Raw genomic sequence first — 14,545 nt, forward strand, 5'->3', positions numbered from 1 at the left:
TTTAAGTGATTCTCCTGCCACAGCTTCCTAAGTAGCTGGGATTACAGGCAGGTGCCACCACACCTGACTAATTTTTGTATTTTTGGTAGAGACCGGGTTTTGACATGTTGGGCAGGCTGGTCTCGAAGTCCTGACCTCAGGTGATACACCCGCCTTGGCCTCCCAAAGTGCTGGGATTACAGGTGTGAGTCACTGCACCCGGCCTGCTGGGATCATCTATACAAGGCTTCCTATACCAGGTTTCTCTCCTTGGCTTGTACATGGCCATCTTTCCCCATATCTCTTCACGAAATGATGAAATGTTCTTCTAGCATCCATACCTCTGTATCCAAACTTTCCCTTTCTCTAAGGACACCCATTATGTTGGATTAGGGCTCACCCTTATAACTTCGTCTTGACTAATGACATCTGCATCAATCCTATTTCCAAGTAAGGTCACATTCTGGTGTGGGATTTCAACATATGACATTTTGAGGGGACACATTTTGTGGGGAAACCCTTGGCATATGCTGTTTGTGGGGAAACCCTTGGCATATGCTGTTCCCTCCATCTGGCATGCTCTTTCTTTCCTCCTTCCTTCCTTCCTTCCTTCCTTCCTTCCTTCCTTCCTTCCTTCCTTCCTTCCTTCCTTTTCTTTCTTTCTTTTCAGACAGTGTCTCACTCTGTCACCTAGATTGGAGTGCAGTGGCACGATCTCAGCTCACTGCTACCTTCACCTGTCAGGTTCAAGCTATTCTCCTGCCTCAGCCTCCCAAGTAGCTGGGATTACAGGTGCCCACCACCATGCCCAGTTAATTTTTGTATTTTTAGTAGAGATGGAATTTCACCATGTTGGCAGGCTGGTCTAGAACTTCTGACCTCAAATGTTCTGCCCACTTCGGCCTCCCAAAGTGCTGGGATTACAGGCTGAGTCACCCTCCCAGCCTATGCTCTTCTTGTCTCTCCTCCCAAGTCCTCTCCCACTGCCCTGATAACTCTTTGTTGTTGGCCTGGAAGAGGCCGAATTCACCTTCTTCAGTGTTTCACTGTTGTCATTGAATGGCTGATGCTGTTGACACTCCACTGGCAACCCTTTGAGAGCAGGAGCAGACTAAGGACATTGAGTGGTGAGTTAGTTAAAGTAACATTAGCTGCTATAACAGATAAACCTCACAGGCTCTGTGGCCAAACACAGAAGTGTTTTTCTTTCTCGAATTGGAGGTTGGGTGTGGGTGGTTGGTTCGAGCTCCTGAGTCTCTGCCAATGCCACCAGCTCACTCCAAGGTCACCATGGGCATCACTACCTATCTGACAATGTGTCAGAGATGGGAGGATGGAAGGGGAGGTTTGCCTGGACCAGGTCCTCTAATTCCATTGGTTGAAACTCAGTCATATGACCATGTGGCCACACCCACCTGCAGGGGAGGTTGGGAGATGTTGTCGCTGGTTAGGTAGCACAAGTCCACACTACAAGAGGGAAGCACACATCTTAAGGGGACAAGAGCCCATGTTACATGTATGTGCACCCGAAATCCCACACTCTGAGCCTGATATTGAGAAAGGGGCATCTGAAACCTAGGGGCTTTCTTATTTTGTGTTCCAAAGCTGAATCCACTGGAGGGATATTGAGCCCAACCCCTTCTATGAGTCTGTTCTCTTTCCTGGACTGCCTGTGAGACATCTCCTATGACCCTATTTTGGGGAATTTGCTGGAGGACTCATGGCTTGGCTCTGTGTCTCCACCCAAATCTCATTGAATTGTAATTCCCACGTGGTGAGGGAGGCACGTGGTAGGAGGTGATTGGATCATGGGGGAGGTTTCCTCCACGATGTTCTCATGATACTAAGGGAGTTCCCCCGAGATCTGATGATTTAAAAGTGGCAGTTTCCCCTGAGTGCTCTTTCTCTCTGCTGCCTTGTGAAGAACATACTTGCTTCTCTTTCACCTTCCACCATGATTGTAAGTTTCCTGAGGCCTCCCAGCCATGCAAAACTGTGAGTCAATTAAATCTCTCTCCTTTATAAATTACCCCGTCTCAGGTAGTTTTTTTTTTTTTTTTTTTTTTTTTTTTTTTTTTTTTTAAAGACAGTCTTGCTCTGTCACCCAGGCTGGAGCGCAGTGGCACGATCTCAGCTCACTGCAACCTTTGCCTTCTGTGTTCAACTGATTCTTCTGCCTCAGCCTCCCAAGTAGCTGGGATTACAGGCACGTGCCACCACGCCCGGCTAATTTTTGTATTTTTAGTACAGACAGGGTTTCACCATGTTGGTCAGGCTGGTCTCTACCTCCTGACCTGGAGTGATCCACCCACCTCGGCTTCCCAAAGTGCTAAGATTACAGGTGTAAACCACCAAGGCCTTGGGCTAATTTACAAAGCATGTTCACTGCCACCACCTAATTTGATCCTTTTTATAAAAAACATTTCTTCTGTCCCCATTTTATTTTTTATTTTATTTTTTTTTTTGAGACAGAGTCTCGCTCTGCCGCCCAGGCTGGAGTGCAGTGGCCGGATCTCAGCTCACTGTAAGCTCCGCCTCCCAGGTTTACACCATTCTCCTGCCTCAGCCTCCCGAGTAGCTGGGACTACAGGCGCCCGCCACGTCGCCCGGCTAGTTTTTTGTATTTTTTAGTAGAGACGGGGTTTCACCGTGTTAGCCAGGATGGTCTTGATCTCCTGACCTCGTGATCCGCCCGTCTCGGCCTCCCAAAGTGCTGGGATTACAGGCTTGAGCCACCGTGCCCGGCCCTGTCCCCATTTTAAAGACTGCAAAACTGAGGCCCAGGGAGGCGAGTTGGAGCTAGACCTGCCTCATTTCTGAGTTGTCTTGTCAGATAGTTAAACATATTTAAAATTAGCAAGTACAGAGAAAATGAATGTTGAGTAAATAATTTTAATGAATATATCCTATTATGTTCCAGTGAAGGCCTTTTTAAAATTTGATTTTGTTTTTGTAACAGAAGTTCTTATTTCCACATCTTCTTAAAGGGACTTTACTATTGCATATGTTTAAAGCACAATTTAAAAAGAACAAGGCTGGGTGTTATGGCTCATGCCTATTATCCCAGCACTTTGGGAGGCTGAGGGAGGAGGATTGCTTGAGCCCAAAAGCTCGAGACCAGCCTGGGCAACTTAGTTGCCGTCTCTACAAAAGTAAAACATTAGTTGGGTGTGGTGGCACGTGTCTGTAATCCCAGCTACTTGGGAGGCTGAGGCAGGAGAATCGCTTAACCCAGGAGGCAGAGGTTGCAGTGAGCTGAGAAGGTGCCACTGCACTCCAGCCTGGGTGACAGAGCGAGACCCTGTCTGTTTAAAAAAAAAAAAGAAAGAAAGAAAGAAAGAGAAAAAAAGAGAGAGAGAACATATCAGATTTGAATAATTATCTAATGAAGTTACCACAGGGCACATACTTGTACCCTGACTTGTTGCTTGTGCAGACACATCTTACCTGGTCCTTTGGCTGAAAAGGGGCAAGATGGCTGGCCTCAACAGGGAGTGGAGGCTGGGCGGAAGCATAGGAAGGGAGGAGACACAGATGGCTGAGACCCTCGCTGCTCTCTCAGTGGTTAAGCATTTACTCCAAGCCCAGCATGTTGGCTGCACCCAGGAGCAGCTTTGGGGCCTCTGGGTCAGGCTCACCAGACCCCCGTCTGCTGAGAAGAGCCTCCTGTCAACTCCAGCCCCTTGGCTGGACCAACCAAGGGAGGACTGCCTCGGTCTCCAGGTTTCTTTTACATGAAAAGCTGTGCTCAGTAATCCTATCAAAGCTGTCAAGTGACGAAGCCCAAAGAGCAGCTGTCTCAAGGAAACAGTAAACCAGATGAAGAATGCCTTTCTCCAATTTGGTTGAGGTGCTTTATGTGTGATCACTCTTACAGTTACAGTTTCTTGGAAATAATAAAATAACTCCAAGGGGACTCGTATGCTAAGGAGCCTGAAGGTGAATGCTCAGCCATAAAAGTGGGCTCCCTTCATATTTCATAAAGCTGTGGTTCAGCTGTCTGGCAGGTGAGGAATGAAAGGTGGGATTATTTTAAGAATGTTTTATGTTGCATCCAGAAGTACCTAGTTTATTGTATAAACAGCACTCAGGCTTGAATGAAGGCAACAAGCATGATCATTTTCTCCCTTCAGATATCCTTTGGGAGATAACAGTTTTAGGGCTAATTGAGTATCAAATCAAATAATTATCAGCTATTGCTATACAGGAAGGAAATCCTTCTTCCATCTCCATAGTGTGTGCTATGCCTCAGGCTACTTGGGGTTGAGGGATTATTGTCTCTGTGTTACAAATGGGGAAACTGAGGCTCAGAGTGGCAGCATGATTGTGTAAGGCCTCAAAACAGAAAAGAAACAGGGCCAAGTGAGGTGGCTCACACCAGTAATCCCAGCACTTTGGGAGGCCGAGGCAGGGGGTTTGCTTGAGCTCAGGAGTTCAAGACCAGCCTGGGCAACACAGTGAGACCCCCGTCTCTACAAAAAATACAAAAAATTAGCTGAACATTGTGGCACGCATCTGTATCCTAACTACTTGGGAGGTTAAGGTGGGAGGATCACTTGAACCTGGGACGTTGAGGCTGCAGTGAGCTGTGATTGCACCACTATATTCCAGCCTGGGTGATGGAGTGAGACTCTGTCTCTAAAAAAAGAAAGAAAGAAAGAAAGAAACACACTGGGAATCAACCCAAGGACATGGCAAGAAGTCTGTACATGAGACAAGTCAGAGCACATATCTGTGCCCTGTGGTAACTTCATTATCTAGTTTAAAATGGATTCATTCTCTTTAAATTGTGTTTTAAACATGTGGAATAATAAAGTCCCTTTAAGAAGACTTGGAAAGCAAAGCTTCTGTTACAAAAACAAAATCAAAATTTTAAAAACCCTCATTAGAACACAATAGGATATATTCACTAAAACTATTTACTCAACATTAATTTTCTCTGTACTTGCTAATTTTAAATGTTTTTAAATATTTGATAAGACAGATCTAGAATTATTCATTTCATTTATTATTGTAATACCCCAGTGTTTAATGTATTTTCAACACTTTTCTAAAGTGATGTCTCACTTCGGTGTCTTTTTTTCTTTTCCTTTTCTTTCTTTTCTATCTAAAATTAGAAGTTGGGTTAAAAGATGTGGAAATTCAGGGCCAGTGGGGAGGTGAAGCTCTCCTCAAAATGTTTTATTCTAGTTCCTTGAGTTGACTTTTTTTTTTCCCAATTTGATTCAGGTATAATTGTGGTATGTAATACTGCACAAATTTTTTAAAAATTAGCTGGGTGTGGTGGCGAGTGCCTGTAATCCCAGCTACTCTAGAGGCTGAGGCAGGAGAATCTCTTGAACCCGGGAAGTGGAGGTTGCAATGAGCTGAGATCTCGCCATTGCACTCCAGCCTGGGCAACAAGAGGGAAACTCAGTCTTGGAAAAAAAAAATGTATACAATTTGATCAGTTTTAACATATTTAGTAACTCATATAGAGAGTCATGTGTTGCTTAATGACAAGAATAGTTTCTGAGAAATGCATCGTTAGGCGATTTCATGGTTGTGTGAAATCATAGAGTGTATTGATACAAACCTAGATCGTGTGGTCTACTACACACCTAGGCTGGATGATACTCCTAAGCTACAAACCTGCACAGTGTGTGACTGCACTGAATACTGCATGCAATTGCAAAACAATGGTAAGTATTTGTGTATCTAAATATATTGGCTGGGTGCAGTGACTCATGCCTGCAATAGCAACACTTTGGGAGGCCTATGCAGGCAGATCACTTGCGGTCAGGCATTGGAGACCAGTCTTGTCAACATGGTGAAACCCTGACTCTACTAAAAATTATGTAAAATTAGCCAGGCTTGGTGGTTCATGCCTGGAGTCCCAGCTACTCTGGAGGCTGAGGCAGGAGAATCCCTTGAACCTGGGAGGCAGATGGAGGCTGCAGTGAGCTGAGATCACACCACTGCACTCCAGTCTGGGCCACAGAGCGAGACTCTGTCTTAAAAAAAAAAAAAAAAAAAAAAGGGGGGGGTGCTGAGTGTGGTGGCTCACGCCTGTAACCCCAGCACTTTGGGAGGATTAGGTGGGTGAATCACTTGAGGTCAGGAGTTCGAGACCAGCCTGGGCAACATGGCAAAACCCTATTTCTACAAAAAATATAAAAAATTCGCTGAGCATGGTGGTGTGTGCTTGTAGTCCCGGCTACCCAGGAGGCTGAAGTGGGAGGACTGCCTGAGCTGGAGAGGTTGAGGCTGCAGTGAGCCAAGACCATACCACTGCATTCCAACCTGGGCAACAGAGTGAGACCCTGTCAAAGGAAAGAAAGAGAGAGAGGGGAGAAGAAAGAAAGAAAGAAAGAAAGAGAGAGAGAGAGAGGGACGGAGGGAGGGAAAGAGAGAAGGAAGGAAGGAAAAGGAAAGAAGGAAAGAAAGAAAATAAAGTAAGGAAGGGGATGGAACAACGGGAGGGCAGAAGGCACGCAGGCAGGCAGGCAGGCACGGAGAGAGGGAGGGAGGCAGGCATTTATTTGCAGGGTCCCAAGCAAGAAGGACCAGGTAGTAAATTGCTCAAATCCTGGCCTCACCGATGGCTTGCAGGCAAAAGTTTTTAAAGGCAGAGGTAAATTTCAGAAAAGCAGAAGCTACAGGAAAAATTGTGAATGAATACATGGAGGTTACACATTGGTTTAGGCCTAAAAGGGTGAGATATCTTGAAGTGAGGGCTTACTGGTCATGCGTAGACTCAAAGATTTTCTGATTTGCAATTGGTTAAGGGGGAGAAACTTTGTTTAAAACTTTGAGGTCAGCAGAGAAAAATGTTAACTAAAGAACGGTGCTTAGAATTCAGTCTTCAGTTCCCCCTTATCTCAGGCCTTCAGTGGAGGTCTGAGTTTCTGAAACACAATGCAGGGACATATGGTAAGATGTTATCTTTAGTTTCTATAGGGAAAGCAAACATCTCAGGAACTCCAACTTTCTTGGTTTATTGCCTTAGGCTACTATTACCTGTTTTTTTTTTTTTTTTTTTCTGAGAGAGTTTTGCTCTTGTTGCCCAGACTGGAGTGCAACGGTGTGATCTTGGCTTACGGCAATCTCTGCCTTCTGGGTTCAAGTAATTCTTCTGCTTCAGCCTCCCAAGTAGCTGGGATTACAGGCATGCACCACCACGCCCAGCTAATTTTTTATTTTTAGTAGAGACAGGTTTTCACCATGTTGGCCAGGCTGGTCTTGAACTCCTGACCTCAGGTGATCCACCCGCCTTGGCCTCCCAAAGTGCTGGGATTACAGGCGTGAGCCACCGTGCCCGACCCTACTATTACCTTTTGTTTTTAATAACTGACTTATTTACTTTTGGGGCTAGCGAGGTGCCCAGAATTTCCCTGGAAAAAAACAGAATTTTCCTTAATTTCCACTCTGTGGGATCCACAGGCCCCTAAAAAGAGGTTCATGCTTCATCTCACTCCTCAGCTGGTGGACAGCCTCTTCCCTACCTGTGGGAATTCAAAATGTTGGCCCATTCTCCACTGTCACCAGGCAGCCAATGACCTTGGTGGTCAGGATGGGCTCTTAGGATCTGGAGTGGTGGGGGGCAGGTGGTGGCGTTTGGAGCCTTCTTGACCCCAGGGAAGCTGCAGGATGACACCTTCAATTTTCTCTGCAGTGCCGTGGCAACTGGCAATTGCGTTTGGCACTTGTTTGTCCTCTCTGCGGGCTAAGTGATTGGTGACACATGGAGGCCCTGATTGTTTCCGAAGGGCTCTTTTACAAGACCTCCAATAAAGTTCTAAGTGGATCATGCCTGTTCAGGAAAAGATAATACCAGTATGAGGCCCAGGAGTTTCTCAGAAGAAATTCCAGCTGGATGAGCTTTTAAGGAAGGAGATGAAGTCAGCATTTGGAGACAATGAATTAGATGGTGGGATATGTCACCGTAATAATGAATAATGAATGAGCAAGAAGAGGTTGTAATTCACAGAGTGGGAGAGGAGACTGGAAACTTTATGGCCTTATAGTGCCTAGGTAAAGAGTGTCTGAGACATGCCTTGGTCTTGTGAAAACAAACCTTCTCGAAGAAATGCTCTTCCAAAAAAAATGCCTATTATCAGGAAGAGTGTCCATGTTTCCGAGAGACAAAGGATTTATGGCTGTAATAGAAACCCTCTCTATGCAACCCCATCCTTCTCCGTCCCTCCCCTTGCACCCTGTAAGATCTTGCCAGCCAGAATTAGGGCAGTGTGGGGGAAAGGCCATTGCTCCACCCTCTCAAAGGGAGGTAGGAGGAAGGACTTGACTCCAGAGGTGGGGCTTGGACACTGGACCAAACTGAGGACTAGTTAAAACAGGGACAGGGCCTGGCATGCTGGCTCACACCTGTAATCCTAGCATTTTGCGAGGCTGAGGCGGGTGGATCACCAGAGGTCGGGAGTTCGAGACCAACCTGGCCAACATGGTGAATCTCCATCTCTACTAAACATACAAAAATTAACTGGGCATGGTGGTCTGCGCCTGTAATCCCAGCTACTTGGGAGGCTGAGGTAGAAGAATCACTTGAACCTGGGAGGCTGAGGTTGCAGTGAGCCGAGATTGCACCACTGCATTCCAGCCTGGGTGACAGAGTGAGACTCTGTCCCCCCCCCCCAAAAAAAAACCAAACAAACAAAAAAACAAAAAACCCGAAAAACAAAACACAGGGACAGGGTAGAAGCAGCTTTCTATAAGACACAGCCACCAGTGTGCCATGTCAGTTTACACTGACATCATAACACCTGCGAGCTTCTGCCCCTTTCCATGACAACGCCTCGATGACCCAAGAGTTACTACCCCTTCTCTAGGAAGTTTTGCATAGGCCGGTGCAGTACACACCTGTGATCCCAGCACTTTGGGAGGCCAAGGCAGGTGGATCACCTGAGGTCAGGATTTTGAGACCAGCCTGGCCAACCTGGTAAAACCCTGTCTTTAAGAAAAAATACAAAAATTAGCCAGGCATGGTGGTGCATGTCTGTAATCCCAGCTACTCCAGAGGCTGAGGTGGGAGAATTGCTTGAACTTGGGAGGCAGAGGTTGCAGTGTGCCGAGGTCACACCACTGCACGCCAGCCTGGGCAATGTGGGAGGAAAGGTTGGGGTATGTATTGCCCCACTGCCTACCTGCCTGCCTGGCCATGGTTCTGTCACTCTCCTCCTGACTGGCAGCCCTGTCCTATCACTAGGTTGTAACAGCTTTTGACTTATGCTAAACCTTGAATGTTCACTATCTATGAACTCCACTCAAACCTCTGTACTCAGCCCTTTCCTCCAGCTCTTTTCAGCTGGGCCCTCTGAGTGTGCATTGCGTTTTTCACCAGGCTCCCACCTCAGCTAGGCTGCCAGATGCAGATTTCACTGCTGCCTGTCCATATTCCCTGGGACTTACCTTCTCACTGCACACCGGCCTGATATCCCGCTGCCAGTAGCCGTGTCACTTTGCCCTAGGGCTTTCTCTGAAGTTGTTCCACATCTAGGGCATTATCACCTCCTGAAAGTCGTCCTCAGTGACTTTCAGGAATTAGTTGATAAATGCATGAGTCTGCCCTCTTGGGTGGGTAACTCTGAAGCATTTATGACACGTTCCAGAGAGTTCTGCAGTAGGCCAACCTTCATTGCCTACAGGGGTAGCTGACTTAACAATACACTCTTTATTGGCCACCTTCCCTCCTGTATGACTTGGCTAGGGCTGCCATAGATTGGGTGGTTAAGCAGCAGCAGTTTATTTTCTCACAGTTCTGCAGACTGGATGTCTAGATCAAGGTGCTGTCAGGGTTGGTTCCTGGTGAGGGCTTGCTTTCCGGCCTGCAGATGGCTGCTTTCTAGCTGCATCTTCACATGGCCTTTCCTCTGTGCTTTCAAGGAGAGAGAGAGAGAGAGAGATTGAGATTCTGGTGTCTCTTCTTCTTATAAGGACATCAGACCTATGAGATTAGGGACTTACCTTTATAACCTCACTTAACCTTAATGATCTCCTTAAAAGCCCTATCTCCAAATACAGTCCTATTGGTGGTTAGGGCTTCAACATATAAATTTGAACAGGGACACAATTTAATCCAAAATACCTCCCTTGTTTCAGTGGTTCCCCTGAAAGTGTCTCCTGGGATCACCTCCCAGGAAAACTTTAGGACCCTGAATGCTTGTCTTGGGTCTGCTCTAAGACAATGCCTCTCAGATTGTCCATTCCAGACTGCAGGCTCTCTGACAGCAGATGAGGGTCCTCCCACAAGAGGGTCCTCCCACAAATGCTCTGCAACACAGGTGACAGGCCAGCGGGTTGAGCCCCAGCTCCTACCAGGGGTCACAGCCTGGGAATCTCTGTCCTCCCATCTTCCAGCCTCTGCTGCATTTCTGACATCTTCATTAACCCCATCGGGGAGTTGCCCCCCCACCAGGGGGAGAAGAAGCCATCCAGGGGCTTTCATTATCAGGGCCTCAAATCTGGGGCCAGATGCAGCCAATGGGTAGGGTACAAGAAGGCCTTCTATGTCCCACCCTGGAGGGCAGAGGTCTGGGCTGTGGCTGAAACAAAGCCTGTCTTGGTGACCCCTCTCAGACCCTGGCCCATCCCAGTCCTGCCCTGGAAGACAAACGGGGCTGCCCCTGTCTCTCAGGGGTCTAGGATTCTGGACACTGCGTGCTTTGAAGGGAAAGATGCCTCTGAGAGCAATCTGTGGCCGCACATTTATTATTGATGCAGCCCTTGGCTGCCCTCTCTTGAGCATTTCCATTCCATATGTAAATTCCAATCTGGTTTCAGAGCAACAGTGGCCCAGTGCAGGGCTGTGTGGGCTGTGGCTGCTTAGACAAGGCTGGACCAAGGGGAAGACATGTTCCTATCTGAACCCAAAGGGCCTAGGTGTTTGGATTTTGGAGACTCAAATTACAATGCATCTGTGCCCTATTTTGTTTTATTCTATTTGTTTATTTTTTTGAGAAGAGATCTCACTATTGTCCGGGCTGGTCTCGAACTCCTGGGCTCAAGCCTTGGCCTCCCAAAGTGCTAGGGTTACAGGTATGAGCTAGTGCATCCAGCCTGTGCCCTATTTTATTTTGGACTGACTTTTGGGGAAGACTCCTTTTTGCCATCCAGGGTCACTTGTGGCTGGTGGGTGGGGAGGGAGGCTGATTGCAATAGGTGCCTGCAAGCCCCTCCCCTCCCCCAGAGGTCTGCCTGGATACAGGTCACCCCCTTGAGTTCTGGTGTTCAGGGGAAAATGTCACCCTGTGGTTTGTGAACAGTGTGGGATGGGATGGAAGAGGAGAGGGCTGAAGATATGTGCCTATCTGCCTGCCATTCGCCATATGTGACTTTTAAAGTTAAAATTAAATACAATTTTTATTTATTTATTCATTTATTTACTTTTTGAGATGGAGCCTTGCTCTGTCATCCAGGCTGTAGTGCAATGGTATGATCTTGGTTCACTGTAGTCTCCACCTCCTGGGTTCAAGCGACTCTCATGCCTCAGCCTCCCATTAGCCCTATTTCCAGTGCTTAGTAGCCACAGGTGGCTGCTGTATTGGACGGCACAAATATAGAACATTTCCATCCTCATAGAAAGTTCAAAATTAGCTGAACACAGTGGTGTTTGCCTGTAGTCCCAGCTACTCAGGAGGCTGAGGTGGGAGAATCACTTGATCCCAGGAAGTCAAGCCTGCAGTGAGCTGTGACTGCACCACTGCACTCCAGCCTGGGTGACAGCACGAGATTCTTTCTCTAAACAAGAAAAGAAAGAAAGAAAAAAGGAAGTTCCATGGCCTATGCTGGGCTACTGCATGCAGCCTTGCTTGGTTCACATATGTGAGCACATGAAAGGTGGTTCTCAGCCTTCACGGAAAGGCAGGGCTCCCTGGATGCTTGCTAAAAACGTAGCTACATGGAGTGGGCAGCTCGTGGCCTGGGCTGTGAGAGCCTGTGCTCTTCTCATCTACATTATGTCCTGCCTTTTGTTCTGCTCCTGGCCTCAAAGGCTGGTCCTTCCTGGGTCCCTAATGCTAGGCTGGCCCAAGGGTGGATCTGTCAGCCACCCTCAAACCCTAACTAGGGGAAGGGAATGGAAGTAAAAATGGGGTTCTGCACTGCTGCCCTTCTCCAGAGCCTGTGTGGTTCATGGGTAATACAGAGCCCTGGGGCTGTGCCCAGAGCAGAGTACATGTGTCCTGGGAGAATGGCCAGAGGTTTACAGGGAATCAGTATGTTAGACTGTTAGGGGCTAAACTGTGTCTTTCAAAGTCCATCTGCTGTAGTCCCAACCGCCACAACCTCAGAGCATGACTGCATTTGGAGTTGGGGTCTAAAAAAATGTAGCTACTTGGAGCCTACCCCTAGAGTTTCTCATTCCCTGGGTCTGCACTGGGTTCAGGAACATCAATTCAAAAAACTCCCAAGGTGACTTTTAAAAACTTTTTATTTTGAGTTCATTTGAAACGTACAGAAAAGCTGCAAAAATGATACAGAGAGTTCCCAGATCCCCCCTCGCCCAGCTTCGCCTCTAGCTAACATCAGACATAACCACTGTGCAACCCAGGAAATTAACACACCAAAATGCCGTTAATTAAATGACAGACCGTACTTACATTGCATGATTTTCTGTGCTAATGTTCATTTTCTGTTCCAGGATCTCACCCAGACCACATGCATTTAGTGGTTATTTCTCTTGATTCCCTTCTAATCTGAGGCCCTCAGGAGATTCTAATAGGGTGTCTCAGGGACTTCATCCTGGGAGATGCTGAGGAACTGGGACCCAGGATGAGCAAAGGGCTGATGAGGAGAAGAGAGAAAGGGAAGATGCAAGGGAAGTGGCGTTTTAGAGAACAGGCTGCTGTGGTGTGTGTGAATGTGTGTGTCGGTTTGCATACATGTCTAGGTGCACATGTGCGTGTGTCGATTTGGGGGTGCACATGTGTATGTGTGTGTGCATGTGTAGGTACATGTATGTGTGCATATGTGTGTGCACGTGTGTCTGCATGTGTGTAGCTTCCTGTGTCTCTTTGTGTGCAAATACGTGTGTGTGTAAAATTGGGAGGGTGATGGCTGTAGGGTTGGAGGAGGAGAAACTCCTAGAGAAAAATCCAATGTCTCTCCACTATCAAGTAGAGAGAGAGAGACGGAGACAGAGACAGAGTCTCACTCTGTCACCCAGGCTGGAGTGCAGTGGCATGATTTCACCTCACTGCAGCCTCCACCTTCCAGATTCAAATGATTCTCATGCCTCAGCCTCCCGAGTAGTTGGAATTACAAGCATGTGCCAGCATGCCTAGCTAAATTTTCTTTTTCTTTTTTAGTATTTTTGGTAGAGACCCCGTCTCTAGTGTGCCAGACTTGTGTAAGTGTAAGCCATTTTACACTCCTACAGCAATATGTGAAATGTTCTAGCACTGGAGACACAGAAGTAAACAAAATCAAAGTATTTATCCTTTATCACTATCAGTTGAGATAATATTTCTGGGCCAGTTTACTCTATCAGCATAACTTTCAGCAAGAGTTGAGGCATCGTGAATTGCACTTATACAATAATATGAAGATTAATGTTGATTTCAAATGCAAAGGAAATCGCACTCTTTCCTTTCACCAGCAAACATACACATTATTTATGCTTCCTGGCTTAGGTAGTTTCAAACCAGAACTCACAATACCGCTTATTTGTTTAAAAACAAAGATTAAACATCAATACATCCACTGCAGTTTCAAGTAGCATACTTAATGCATATTTATTTTGCTACAGGGCTTGGATGTTGAGAGAATTCCTAAATCCTTCTAGTGCCAAAATGGCAAAGGAAAATATGAAATACCATTAAAAGAATTAAGTCTAAGCTTTGGCCTAAAATACCACATATTGACTCAGATTCTTTTTACTTTCATATGCCATAAGAATTTTTTTTATTATTAAATTGACCTTATCTGTCAAACCCAAGACTCAAGGCTACAAACACATTATGATGCCTTTGTTCTTGTAACCCTTTTACTATGTTACGTAGTTTTCAGGAAGCTAGACTTAAAAACAATGATAACACAGTATCACTTTACACAAAATATTTTTTCTTCCTTCTAAGAGTTTAAAAATATTTCCTAATGAATCAAAATGGGATTCATTTGAGTTAGGGAGTAAAGTAAGATTGCTTAACTGATTCTTGTTGAAGAGAGAAGAAAAATGTATTTGGAGAATTTATTTATTTAGGCTGCTTAAATTTAAGGGAAATGTCTCCTACCCCCTTTAACCCAGATGGGCTGCTCATTAGCTAGACTGAATAGCAGAGCAAAAGAAGAAAGAGTCCCAAATGTACATGAAGGGTTTAATTCACTTCCTGTAGTCCAGGGCTGAGTGGAGATGGCAATGGGAACATCTGGATCATAGATGAACATATTTTCCTGAGGGAGGCTGGTAATGGTATGATTCCTTTCCGATAGAAGTCTCAAATATGCAGTCTTTTCGCACTTTTCATTCAGCTAACAGAAGGCTATTCCAGGTGTGAACATCAGGATTCTAGGGGGAATAAATGATTAAGATGAAAGGGCCAATAAGAATTGTAGCTCAAAGCTGCACTGAACC

General features: G+C 46.2%; 1 long non-coding RNA gene across 2 annotated transcripts in view; it reads right to left on the reverse strand.

The window, feature by feature from the left end:
- Nucleotides 1–12,385: 12,385 nt before the first annotated feature.
- The window catches only part of LOC139362922 (uncharacterized), a 115,975-nt gene continuing 113,815 nt past the window's right edge, over nt 12,386–14,545 (reverse strand). For both annotated transcript variants that reach the window (XR_011622549.1, XR_011622547.1), the window contains one exon: nt 12,386–14,479. This is a non-coding gene — a long non-coding RNA (uncharacterized lncRNA). The remainder of the gene's footprint in view (nt 14,480–14,545) is intronic.

The sequence above is a fragment of the Macaca nemestrina genome, chromosome 4 (genome assembly GCF_043159975.1).
Source record: "Macaca nemestrina isolate mMacNem1 chromosome 4, mMacNem.hap1, whole genome shotgun sequence".
Taxonomy (NCBI): domain Eukaryota; kingdom Metazoa; phylum Chordata; class Mammalia; order Primates; family Cercopithecidae; genus Macaca; species Macaca nemestrina.